This window comes from Armigeres subalbatus, chromosome 3, assembly GCF_024139115.2.
Source record: "Armigeres subalbatus isolate Guangzhou_Male chromosome 3, GZ_Asu_2, whole genome shotgun sequence".
In the NCBI taxonomy this organism is placed as follows: Eukaryota; Metazoa; Arthropoda; class Insecta; order Diptera; family Culicidae; genus Armigeres; species Armigeres subalbatus.
The window spans coordinates 81997760-82012182 of NC_085141.1; the positions used below are offsets into that span (position 1 = coordinate 81997760).

General features: G+C 38.8%; 1 protein-coding gene across 2 annotated transcripts in view; it reads left to right on the forward strand.

Annotated features, from left to right (window-relative positions):
* The window catches only part of LOC134225421 (uncharacterized), an 850799-nt gene that overhangs the window by 591482 nt on the left and 244894 nt on the right, over window positions 1–14423 (forward strand). The gene's annotated exons all lie outside the window — the stretch shown is intronic.

Sequence of the window (14423 nt, forward strand, 5' to 3'; positions counted from 1 at the left end):
CAAATTTGCTAGTTACGATTGAGTTTTGCACTTTGAAGAAAGTTCATATCGGATTGTCGAATCAACCTTCTTTTGTATAAAGACCTTTTTGGAGGACACCATCCTCAAAAATTGCCACAATAAAGGAGAAATAAGCAGAATCAGAAGTGACGCGAAACCAAACGCAAATATATTTATTTGCAACGTTTGTTTTTCGCCCGCGATATAAACGTACGTGGCAAAGTAAGGATTGTGATGTCCCCGACTGAAAGCCAGTCGAGTGGCTTCAGCGGCCGATGAGTCATGTTAATTCCATGACTAGAGACTCAAAGTCCATCCATCTGGGAACATCTATTCGACTTCTTGATTCAGTTGGCCTCCGAGCAGTTTGCTCAAAGTTAATAAAACGACACAAATTATTATGGCAAATACTATCAATTTTGAATAGCTACGTAGTCCTACGTCACCTTTGCGTACAACCCGATTGGGCTGCACCTTTGAGTTTTTCAAAAATAAAAATAGCCCAAAAACACTAAATCGACTTGAGCCACCTCGAAATTTTATCCGAATTAGCTGAAAATTTGACAGGCGGCTTATTTTAGCAAAAAAAAACGAGCAATGGGTAATGTTTTCAACATAACCGCGAGTAGACGTAGGACTTGTATAAACGTAACGTATTTAAATTTAGCTTACTTTTGGATCTATGGAGTTTGAATATAGGTATTGATATTGGAAACGACAACTTCCATGCTGTGTAGAATTGTTAGCAATTTATGTATTCAAAACCTCTGGAAATAAAACTAATAATTAAATACATAATAAGAATTGCTTTGTTTCTAACTATTAAGCCCTTATTTACTCAAGCAAATGTAGGGCATTTATTTATTTTTTCATTAATGATAGTATTTGAAGTTTAAAAATTCTATTTATAAAATTTTCAAACTTGGGCAAAATGTGATATTTTAGGAGAACTCTCCCGTTTTCCAAACAAAGAAAACCAATTTCGTTGCTAACATGCGTGCTTACTGCTGAAAAAATTCACAACAATAAGAAACAAGTCAAGGAACAATAACATAGAGGAAGTACTGCTAAAACGTCAACGAAAAGTTATTCAATGTTTTGATTCCAAACTCTACGTCAAGTTTAATAATACAATTTCTCAGAAAAAGCAAAACAAAGAATAAGATAAAGTTTATTTAAATATTCTTTTGGAAATTATTTTTTGCGAACTTTTTTAAAACATTTACAAGTAATACAGCGATGTTTTTCTAATCTAAAATGTATATTAACACTATTGCTGATTGTGCATCTTTAATTGCTAATGCCTTCTGCAAACAAATGAAAGTAATTATTTCAATCAAATTTTTATTTTCATCAGTGTAGTGTGTTTTTTTGCTGGGGATCAGAACTGTTATAGTATAATTATTTTTTAATGTACGTGTCGTTTAGTGATGGGCACAACTTAACATATGGTCAGTCATTTGACATGACTCGTACCCATCCCGGGATCATATGGATTATGAAACCAATCGCCTGGATGAGAAGACCAAATCTCTCTAATTTTATTCTTCTTCATCCACCACCGTGCCCTCGCTGCCTTAGTCATCATCGGCCTCTAGCCGAGAACTCCGAGCGATACGATGGGCGATTGCATCCATCGCAACCGACACCACTGCATCCGACCATCATCAAGCACAGAAAGACAAAAAAATACGCCCACTTCTTTCATGCATATTCGCAGACCACCGGCAGCCTACCGCTGGTGACTGCATGCTGTCGTTGTGTAGGTAAACACAGCGAACGTACGAACGAAACGAAAAAATGCGCGAGCAAAAAGCACGTCAGTACGCGCTGCTGTCACAAATTGTAATGACTCGCACACGGCAGACACTGCTTCTTTTATACACAAAGAAAATCTTCCGATAGACCCGAAGGCCCGTGACATACCGCATTCTGATGTCTGTGTTAGGAATGCACGGGATTGGTTACATATGAAATTTTTACTGGATTTGACAAGAATTGAAATTTTCAATAGCTTATCGTTAATAATCTTAAGTTACAATGAAATAGGCAAATTGCTGGAGAGTGTCCGAGTCGATTGATATATAAATCCTAAAAATCCATCGAAAGATAAAGGCGCTAGTAACGTTCAAAATCTTCCCTTCCAGCGTAACGCTCTCGATTTCCAAAAATCTAAATGACACCCAGTATAGTAAAGAAAGACGTAAGTCCTACGTCAAAAATTTCGGGCTGACCGATTGAATTTTTGATACTTTTCGAAAACATGAATAGGTCTAATATACAAGGACAAATAGACAATAGCTCAGTTCGTCGAGCTGATTGTATATGTGTTAGACTATGAACCGAGCCTTTTATAAAAAGTTTGAATTTGGAAGGAATGATAGCCTTTTGATACAACTTTTTGTATGAGAAAGGAAAATTATTTCATATCTGGTAAATTGCTGCCGTAAAAACTTTGCGGCCACATTTGTGAAATACAATCTGAAATACATATCTTTGTACATTTTAGAAAGGTTCACATGATTCTTCTAGTATGCTTCTATCAATTCTCTATATGCGTATACTCACGCCGAGTATCCTACTGGATAAAACGTAAAATCTAAACATTCATTTCCTAATTTCAAGTTAGCTCAATACCATAAAACCACGCTGATAAGTGAATATGAAGTATGCTTCTGTATAATCACATAATTCTCAAGTGAAATAAGGGTTTTAACGAAATTTAAAAAAAAATCACCCGATTTCTATACTTTATATAAGGGAACGGTTTGCCACTTCACCTCATAGCTCCCATTTCCATCCCATTAAAAACAAAGTAATGGAAAGGAATTTGGTTTGTTTATTATTTTTGTGATTTTTTTCACTGCACGCATTTTGACAAAAAAAAGCGACGAATTCGGTGCCGTATTTCTTTGTTTAGCGATGAGATGGGTACAGTGAAGTGGGGCGTCATGGTAATTTTTTTCAAATCAATGGTTTTTCGAAGCCATTCTGGGTCCTAAACAACTGTGCAGCGTTTGAAGTTAGTATGGAAATTAGTATGGGAGAACGCATATTTTTGCATTTTTACTTCTAGAGACTTCAGATCATCGTAAGCTAAGTGGCACATTGCGTTAAAGCATAACCCAAAGGATGCCGAAAAACTTTTCCGAAGAAGGTACGTTGCTGTAACGTTCACGAAAAAAGTTATAACGCTTCGAAGATTGAGTGCTCAAACCACATGCAAAAAAATAATTTATTCTGCCAGTACTGCCGAACTACGTGGGCCAATAATTTAACTGAGTGTTATCTCAAAATTATTGATTTTATAGGACTTTGGAGCTAATAGGAGATAATCGGAATGATTTCACAAAGTAAAAATTCCGACTAGAAGGGAAATGGGTTTTGCCCTCTGACAATTACAGGTTGTCCGGTAGTGCTGGCAGAAACATTGATTTCTTGCATATAGTTTGAACAATCAATTTTATAAGCGTTATAACATTTTTTGTAGGCTTTCTAGCTACGTACATTCTTCGGCAAAGTCTTTCGGCATCTTTCAGACTATAAGCTAACATATTGAGTCACGTTATTGACGATAAATTGAAGCCGCTAAGAGAAAACATGTAAAAAAGTACGTTTTCCCATACTAATTTCCATATCAAATTATAACGCGATGCGGAAAGCGAGGACGCAACGAATCGAGTTTATATTTGGCACAGGTGATTGGGGTCCCAGAACGATTCAGAAAAACTTTGATCTCACTTGATTGGATGATGTTTGCGTTTTTCCATACAACTGCGCCCCACTCTAATGTACAGTGAGATGGAGATCGGAACAGTTCCTCTACTATAGTTTTATATTTGAAACTGAACTGATTGATTAGTTTCGGGATCACACGCTCCACGATGTATGCCTTTCAAAGCGACACAAATACTGGGGTATTGCCTTATCAACAATGGTATATAAACGGGAACCCGGCGATTTATATCAGACTGCTTATTCTGTTATAATAACTCTATTGGTCGCAAACCAGTTATTTGACTATGAAAAGTGAAATTAAAATTCCGTATTAACTAAAAATTAAATTAATTATTCCGTATGTTTAACATTATAAACCAATTTAATAAAAATTCCGCGAAAAAAAATTAAATTTCGTTTCGTTTTGTAAAATTTTGAATTAAATGGACCTTGATTTCGTATCGTTTCGAAGTCTCGAAAATAAACCTAAATTTCGTTTCGTTTCGTTTCGTTAGAAAAAAGTGTGTTATCGCATACCCTTACAATGAAAAGGTATTTATACTAAATTGGTGCCGTATCTCTTTGTTTCGCGATGAGATAAATATATGTTCAGTGAGATGGAGATCGGAACAGTTCCCCTATTATCATCCCTGCAGTATGAAAAATGGACTTAGTTAAAGATGTTAATATGTGTTCATGTGTTTACCAAAATACCTGATTGATAAAACAATACTCGTATACAACATATTTAAAAAAATGGGGAAGGGTCAGATCTAGGCTAGAAGAGGGGGAGGTACGCGTCCACATCAATCTCTCCTGTTTAATATTATGCACAGCAACCTTATTCTAATTTTGATTTGCATTTGAACTGCCCTTAAAATTAAAAACAATTGGTCAAGTTTATTGTTCAGGAATACGTTGCTCATTACTGGGTTGAATACTAGTTACACCTTTCGGATGCGATGAAAATACATAAATATGTCTAATCTTACTAGAATACTATTAAAATTGCAGAAAAACCAAAAAAATATGATTGTCCACCACTTTGTATGGAGCCGCCCCATAGTAATTTAGCTGAATACGGCATTTGGCCGAATAGGACATCTGGCCGAATAGGACATTTGGTCGAATAGGATATTTGACCGAACATGTCATTTGAAAAGCTAGAAATGAGGAGTTGTTGTTGTATGTTATTTATTTGGGTGACATTTAAATCTGTTGTCGTTCATGTCACCGAGAAGTTTAAGGTTACATTTCAATCTTAATACTAAGAACTAATTGTTCGGTTTTCTTCATGGTGTTGTATCCTCCCGTATTGTTCGTAGAATTCATTTTGAACTGGTGATTGGGTTTACGTAAAACATTTGTTGGAGTTGGATGAATTTTGGCTGTCTTCGAGTTTTCATATTTGAAGTTTCGGGTATCATATTTCATCAACTAGATTGGCTTTTCTTATGACACGGATTGTTTTTTGACGTAGGACTTACGTCTCTCTTTACTATACCGGGTGTCATTTCAAAATATTCAAATCGACCGCGTTACGCTGTGTTGAAAGATTTTAAACGTTAATAGTGTTCGTCTCAGTGGACGAATTTCTGCGGTAAGCCCCTCAATGGACAGATTTTAAGTATGCCTTTCATGTCCATGCTTGATAAAACCCGAAAAACTTGTTTCAATAGGCATGAAACTGTTTTCAATGAAAAACATTGAGATCAAGGGAACCTATAAATATGGGTAACGCATAATTCTTGCATCATTCCATTACCACGTTCTGATTGGTGCAGACACCAGCGAATGAGCAGTCGCTGGGTCTGCCGAGAAGCCATAAAATAGCGCAACGCGATTTTTTCCTTTCATTCTGACCGGGACAAGCGAAGCAACCGCATCATCGATTGAACAGCACTCACACCTTGGAGCATGGAATGAAGTCATCGAAACCACAATCATCAGCCGAAACCTAGCCAGTACAGCAGCAGTCCACCCTACAGACCCGACAAAGCAGCAATGCTGAGCAGATACCGGCAGCAGCAACAGAGTCGAGCCGAGACCGGCCGGCATCGGTGATGAGCCGAGACAGGCTGAAGAAAAGCCACATGTGTCGTATTCCAGCCGAAAACGGCTGAATGGAATCCGCCGTTGAAGAGCGGTGCGACTGTTCGTTTTAAAATTCGACAACAAACTGCCGGTGCAATCTTCGTCGTTGCTACTCAACACCATCTCACACTGCGGTGGCAGCAATGCGCTAGCATTGCCGTACCCCGCCGCGCAACCTCTCCCAGCCCCTCACAAGCTACCGATTCATTGGCACACGCTTAAATGAAGCAAAGTTCGTCAGAAAATTCAATATGTTGCTCTCCATACTCTCAAATACTCAATCATGCACAGATTCTTTCACGATAGAGATCAGTATTAGCGCACATGCAAAATTGAGAATTCGAATCAAGTCTAATGTAAAACTTGCCACATTGTACGGTAAATTGGGGCACGCGAAATATGTGATTTCAATAGCAGAATCAATTCATAGTCTAGAATCACTTATACAAACTAAAATCATTAGCCGCTTGCTCTGAATACTACATCTTTCTCCTTCCCTACTCTTTCAACTTTGTAAGAATATGATTTCAATTTTATAAATATTTCATTATAATGAAAAATCATACCTAAATTGCTTCAAAATAAATTAAAACAATTCATAATATTGTAATACCATCAACATCTAATGCAAAGAAGAACAAACTTGATATGTTAAGTACCGTCATATTTTTGCTAAAAACTAATTATGATTGTGGGTCACATTTTAATTTTTTTTTCTTCGGAATTCTACTTGCTCTTGCACAATTCGGAATATACAAAAAAATGCCTCGGAGTTCTGCTCGGTACTCGCAAAGAGCAATCCTCTATAGAACTTGCAAACGTAGTCCTACGTCAACATTCTTTGGAGTTCTACTTACTCTGAAATAAATAAATAAAACGCCTCGGAGTCCATTTGCAAAATGTATTCCTTCATAGAAGCCACAGACGTAATCCTACGTCCTTCTATAGAATACCCAGACGAACATGTCTTGGAGTTGCATCGGAGTCCTGCTCTGCATTCGCAAAGTATACTCTTCTATAGAATACACAAACGATGTCCTACCTCAAAATACCTTGGAGTTCTACTCGCTCCAGAATAACCAAAAATGCTTTGGAGTCCTTCACATTCGCAAAGTGTATTCTTTCATAGAATACAACGACGTATTCCTACGTCAAAATGCCTCGGATTTTTACTCGCTCCGGAATGAACAGAAAATGGAATAAACAAAAATTTTCTCGGAGTCGTGCTCTGTATTCGCAGAGTGTGGTCCTCTATAGAATACCCAGACGTAGTCCTACGTCAACATGCCTCGGAGTTCTGCTCACTCCGGAATAAATAAAAATGCCAAGTGCTTCACATTCACAAAGTGTACTCTTGTATAGAACACACAGACGTAGTCCTACGTCAATATGCTTCGGCGTTCTACTCGCTTCAGAATAAACACGAAAATGCCTCGAAGGTCGGCTCGCATTCACAAAGTGTACTCCACATAATACACAGATGTAGTCCAGCGTCAACATGTCTCGAAGTTCTACTCGCTCCGAAAAAGAAACAAAAAATGTCTCGGGATCTTGCCATGCATTCGCAAAGTGTACTCCTCTTTAGAATACCCAGATGCAGTCCTACGTCAAAATGTCTCTGATGTTTACCCGCTCCGGAATGAAGACAAAATGCCTTGGAGTCCTGCTTTGCATTTTCAAAGTGTACTATTCTTTTGAATACACAGACGAAGCCCTACTCCAACATGCCTCGGAGTTCTACTCGCTCCGGAATAAACACGTGAATGCCTCGGAGTACTTCACAAAGTGTACTCCTCTATAGAATACATAGCCGTTGTCCTTCGTCTACGGAATGAACACAAAATGTCTTGGGATCCTGCTCCGCATTTGCAAAGTGGTCACTGACGTAGTTCGACGTTAACATGCCTCGGAGTTCTACTCGCATTCACAAAAAAAAATGCCTCGGAGACCTGCTCGCTCCGGAATAAACAAAAAAATACCTTGGAAACCCGCTTGTTCCGGATTAAACAAAAAAAATGCCTCGGATGCTTACTCGCTCCGGAATGAACAGAAAATGGAATAAACAAAATTTTTCTCGGAGTCGTGCTCTGTATTCGCAGATTGTGATCCTCTATAGAATACTCAGACGTAGTCCTACGTCAACATGCCTCGGAGTTCTGCTCACTCCGGAATAAACAAAAATGCCTCGGAGTGCTTCACATTCACAAAGTGTACTCTTGTATAGAACACACAGACGTAGTCCTACGTCAATATGCTTCGGCGTTCTACTCGCTTCAGAATAAACACGAAAATGCCTCGAAGGTCGGCTTGCATTCACAAAATAAAATGCCTCGGAGACCTGCTCGCTCCGGAATAAACAAAAATGCCTCGGAAACCTGCTCGTTCCGGAATAAACAAAAATGCCTCGGAGACCTGCTCGCTCCGGAATAAACAAAAAATGCCTCGAAACCTGCTCGTTCCGGAATAAACAAAAAATGCCTCGGAGACCTGCTCGCTCCGGTATCTTTTATTCGATCCTCAGGAGACCTGCTCGCTCCGGGATCATGTTTTAAAACACTCGAAGACCTGCTCGCTACGGTATTTTTTTATGATTTCGGAGACCTGCTCGCTCCGAAATCCACAACATAAAATGAGAGCATACTTACCATTTAGTAACTAGCACATTAATGGATGTGGCAAGCACCATTTTCATGCGCTAGTTACAAATATAAAAGCAAACACTATTTCTACCGACTGCGACATGTCGTATTCCAGCCGAAAACGGCTGAATGGAATCCGCCGTTGAAGAGCGGTGCGACTGTTCGTTTTAAAATTCGACAACAAACTGCCGGTGCAATCTTCGTCGTTGCTACCATCTCATACTGCGGTGGCAGCAATGCGCTAGCATTGCCATACCCCGCCGCGCAACCTCTCCCAGCCCCTCACAAGCTACCGATTCATTGGCACACGCTTAAATGAAGCAAAGTTCGTCAGAAAATTCAATATGTTGCTCTCCATACTCTCAAATACTCAATCATGCACAGATTCTTTCACGATAGAGATCAGTATTAGCGCACATGCAAAATTGAGAATTCGAATCAAGTCTAATGTAAAACTTGCCACATTGTACGGTAAATTGGGGCACGCGAAATATGTGATTTCACGATTGGTATATTTGATTGCTTATGTTTAATGTACAATCGCAATAGCAGAATCAATTCATAGTCTAGAATCACTTATACAAACTAAAATCATTAGCCGCTTGCTCTGAATACTACAACATGATGCAGCATGTATGTCTACAAAACAAACGGTTCTTCAGAGAGCCAATGATAGAGATCATTATCAAAGCTTTCAATTCCCTTCGGGGTAGAAAATGCAGGGTTGTTACGGAGATCCTGAAATATTTTCCGCGCCGACTAAAATCAAATCCACGCGACATGAAAATCCATTCTGCGCCAAATCCGCGCGACCCAAAACTAAATTCTAAGCAAATACACGTTAAATATCAATGCATTGATCAATGCAATATTGGCATTGATAAAAAAATATGTAGAAAAATATTGTTTGATACTGACCGCACACAAAGCGAACGTGACTGAATGATCGTCCCATGTTATGAATTCTAAATCTTATCACCCGAAATCCCATGTCCGGGTGTTTCCTTCCTTCTACTACTAACAATGTTGTCTCAGAAAAGAACACCCTACTTCCCACCTGAACTGCAATTCTAAGCTCGCTTGCCTGGCTTATTGGACTGTATCAAGCGAAAAGTCCCGTTAAGAAATAGACGCCAGCAGCGAGCAACAAGCGTAAAAAAGAAGAAGCCCTTCTCGAACGCGTTGATGATGATGACGGTTTGGCTGACAAAGAAGCGGGATACACGACACTAGCTGATTGGCCCACCAATTTGGGAAGCAGAGAAGATTCAAAACAAGGTATAAAAGAAAAGTGCATTCGCTCGCAGAGCATTCAGTCTTTTTTATACCATCACTAGAAATTCGCGGTTATTTGAAAAGATCGTTTTCTTACTTTTTGCACTTAGCCGAAGCAAACAGCCTTTTTCAAGGCTATAAGAGTTATAAATAATGTTCTCCTTCAGTCGCTATCGCACGGATTAGAAGGCCCTTCAGTGGAAGGGCTGAGATACAGTCTACATCCCCTGCTGAGCCAACTTGTGGTTTATTTCAGGCAGTCCTTCAGTGGGAAGGTTGCCACTGTCGAGGCTAATATTTCGTGACCGGACAGATATTTCCTGAATTTTTTTTGATGATTTTTGTTCGAGGTAGATTTGATTTCTGTGTCGGTTTGATGAGAAGATTTTGCCAAGGAATGGTATGCAACGCCGATTATTTATCCAAAATAGTTGATGTGAGAAATTTGGACATATTATGTATCTTAAAGGCATGGTCAAGTCAAGTCCTACGTCCACTTAGCGGTTATGTCACAGACATTACCCACTGTTCGTTTTTTAATTTAAAAACTGCAATTGATAGAGAGGACTAAATACGATAAATCCTTGAAATACCACAATTTATTGCTCTAGTTTGAAAAATGGTTTAAGCTAGGGTTCGGTTTGGTAGATCTTACACCGTAAATAAAACAATACGTAAAAGTGATGTACCAGCTTTACGGGGGGAAGCCACCCATTCACTAGCTGCTCTTATTGGCATTTCGTCAGTAGCTAATTAAAGGTATTCTACGTCACAAATTTTATAATTGGTATACAGTCATGCAAGCAGGAGACTTGCCGATAAAAACTCAAACTTTATAGTAAGGGAAGGTGGAGAGACTTGACCCCTGGGAGAGTTGATACTCCCCAGTTCTACCGAAAACTAAAGTAGTATTGTTATAGCGTATTAAGATCCTCTAGAGTATAGAGTCTAGACAAATGATCATTATGTGGCGAGCTATTTTTTATTGACAACCTTATTTACTCTATTATTTACTGTGTTTTGTCCCTCCTAAAGATGTTTTTAGTGGCCACGCAAAATTTGAACAACTTCTTCCAATAATGACCAAATGCTATCATTTTTTTTCACAGCACAATGCCAAAAATATGCTAAATGATCTTCACTGATAGAAATGCCAACATTTCCAATTTCAGGAAATTCGGATGTTGAGTTGTTGCCTCAATATGAGGAGACTTGATCTCGTCATCCATATGAAAAAAATCTCAAGCGGCTATTTTTTTGTAGATTTGACAGATGTAATGAAAAATTTGCTCTGAAAAAAAAAAATTTAGTTAGTATAGAAAGAAGATCAAGTATCCCCAATTTTGAAGATTGCATGCGCTGTTGAATTCCAATCGTTCATGAATGCGCACAGCAAGTCCGGCATTATAATCAATTCAATCCCAGGCTTGTTGTACAATCTTCATAATGTTTTATTTGTTTTCTACCAAAACGATCCGTACTGTTGTTCCGTTCACATTAAAGATTCCAAATACTTCCGTGAAAGATATTTTAGTTACCAGATAAAGATTGTCGCTTCGGTTCCCTTTGTTCTGCTGTCCGAAACATGTGTGGTACTTAACTGTCAAATCGTATGTATTTTTCCTTCATTGACATTTAGATCCACTATCCTCGCCAGCAAAAGATGTTCCGGACAACGACGACAGCGACAATCTTTATCTAGTAACTAAAATATGTTTTCTTCCGTGGCACCTATGACAAATCGTAGAGTTCTCTGCATCTTTCTTAAGTAGGTGTTCAGCTAATCCAGTGATCGTTATTTTAACTCATTCTCTTTCACGCAGATTTTTGCCGAGAAATCATTTTTCGGGGAAGAAAAACAGGTCTTATAAGTAATAACCATGTTTCGCTCACTTCCAGTTACGTTGAAAATTTGATTTGCTATAGAGGGCAATACAATTTTACTTAGTCACTGAGTAGATAAAAGTTAGCGTGTACGATTTTTGATTCTCTTCTAAGTTCGTTCTAAGAGAAAAGAGTGGCAAGTGAAAGATGTTTTCCGTCACAAATAATTTGAAAAAAAGATTTCTTCTTCGATCCAAAAACGCTTGACTTCGTCTCATCGAACTTGCAACTGAAACTGAAAGTCACTATTTGGTCACTTTTTCTGTAACTGAAAGTCACTATTTGGTCCCTTTTTTCGTCATCTTTGGTCACTAAAGTCACTATTTTGAGCGGCATCGGTCGCTACCAGCCTTGCATATATACCCTCAGCCGATTTGCTCGCAACTAGTTGCATTCGATGCAGAATCCAGCCTTATTGTTTCCTGTTGAAAATTGGCCGGATCGGACTATGGGCTCAGAAGTTATGGTCAAAATACTTTTTTTTCACCAAAAGTGCGTAGAAATTACTCACTTGAAAAAAACGAGAAAGGCACCATCACCGCTAGGTGGATTAATCTGGGTTTTTAAATTTGGATCTGACCAGGGCTGAACGCAGAAAGCACAATTGGTGCTTTCTGTGTTCAGCCCTGGTCAGATCCCAATTTAAAATGATATTTTTACCGAGACGCCTCACACACAACCCACTTCTCACTTCTTCTATTTCATTTCTCACTTGTTGGCACCCGAAACAGGACCATAATATAATTACGAATGACATGTAGCTGTTAAAACTTCACAAAGTTGCATAAAAAATACAATGTACATCGGATCGATACAAAATTATATTCAGGGATTTTGTTTAGGGCTGCACTTAGGGGTGAAACGTACGGAGCCTGGATCATAAAATCAAATGATCATAAGGGTATCTTGGTTCAGCAATACCACATTGCCTTGGCAATTGCTGTTGCGTGAACCAATGCATGTTGAATCAATGTCGTTTTTTGCATATATTATTCTCTTGAACTAGAATACCCGTAATTCGAATATCCATAAAAAATAAATCGATCATCTCGAATAAAAGCAGATGAATTAATCAATCATTTTCTTAAACATATTTTTGGATTTATTTATTGAAAATAAGTCGGCATTTATGATGGCCAATTAAAGTGGAAATGGCTGTTTTATATATCATGCTGAAATTTGGAATCGTGGAATCGATCGTGGGACAGTAATAAATACCATTATTTCACTGGAAAGGTAGAGGGCAAGGATACGCCTAAGAATTAACACTAAAAATACCATGGTCCCAGATTTCGACAGTTCTTAAAGCTTCATTGACTTTCGGCTTTGGTGTCGCATTACTATATTTTTTATAGAAATTAAAAGAAATTTCTTGAATTCAGAACGAAGTCTCTATTTATTCATTTAGATGTACTGGGCTTTGGAACTTGAAACTCACTTTGCTGCCACAAACCATCCCCTGCTTGATTAATCTTTGCTCCTCTGCTAATTACAACAAAACGAAGGCATCATATCCAGTTAATGAATTTATGCAGCGGTCATCTTCTCGAAATGATCACTTCAGCAGTGCCTCTTTAATAAGTTATACCAAATGTAGCATTATAATGCGAGACCACAACTCAATTAGCATCTATTTGCCAATTGGTCAGCGTGTGTATCGTTCGTACGTCTAGTGCTGGAAGACCGCAGTTAGTCGCCACAAATTAAATTACCGGCACCGGCTTCCGTACAAAGCCTTCCAGCACTAGCACTCGATCATCGCAGTCTATTTTAACGTCGGCAATAAAGTTATGAAAACAGCTTCGCTGATTGGAAGAACGTCGAAAGAATTTTTGACTACAGCGGATTTGATTCATTGCGGCCCCGCAAGCGTGCGACTTCCGGAGACAGTGTTTTCTTCATTTCTGGTCCCAGTCACTACAACCAGAGCCATAGGATTGCTTCTCCCAAGGAGAAACCTCACTTTATTATTGTCAATATAAACCCGACAGCTTGAATAATAATTTCGCTTGGATTACGCATTTTTACACGGATTTATAACCGTGAATGGTTCGAATTCCGGTGGTTTGACATTGGAAATTCCGTATCATTCAAACAATCGTCCTCAACTGGAACCGAAACGGTGCTCATTCCCGAAATAGCTCCATCCGTCGGCCCCAAGAGACAAATGCGGAGGAAAGTCAGATAAATTGCCAGCTGCTTAATATTTGTCTCACGACACATCGCGTTTCCAGTACCGTCGTCGTTGTCGTCGCCGCCGGCGGCGTTATTGGCCATGTCCAAGTGGAACAGGACGGAACGGAATTACACACTTAAAGTATGATACGCTTGATGATGCTGAAAGTTCTCCATCCGTCCGTTCGGTCCAATCGGCTTTCGTGCTCAATGAATTGGCAATGGATTTTTCATCCCTATAGTTCTTTTCGTTAGAACAAGGTTATAAAAGGGGGAGAACGGAATTGATAATAAATGATCTCTTTCCTGGGCAGAAAGAAACGCTGGGTTCGTTATCAGCGGGGAAAGAGTATTAAAATTGATTAATTTTCAATAAACTAGAAGCAGAAGCTGAGGAACGAATGGAAGGGACTTAGATACGATGGTATCATCATTATGGAGGTATTGTTTAAGGATTACAATTCCGCCTTATGTTGACATCGGTTTAACTATAGATTGATTCCTTCAATCAACTTCCTAGACTACTATAACTACCATTACCATGCTAAGGTAGTTGAAAACATGTAATTAAGTTTAAATGTTTGACTATTTGCGTCTGGTACACTTGCTGTTAGGGAAAAGTGCAACGTGCAACTAAAA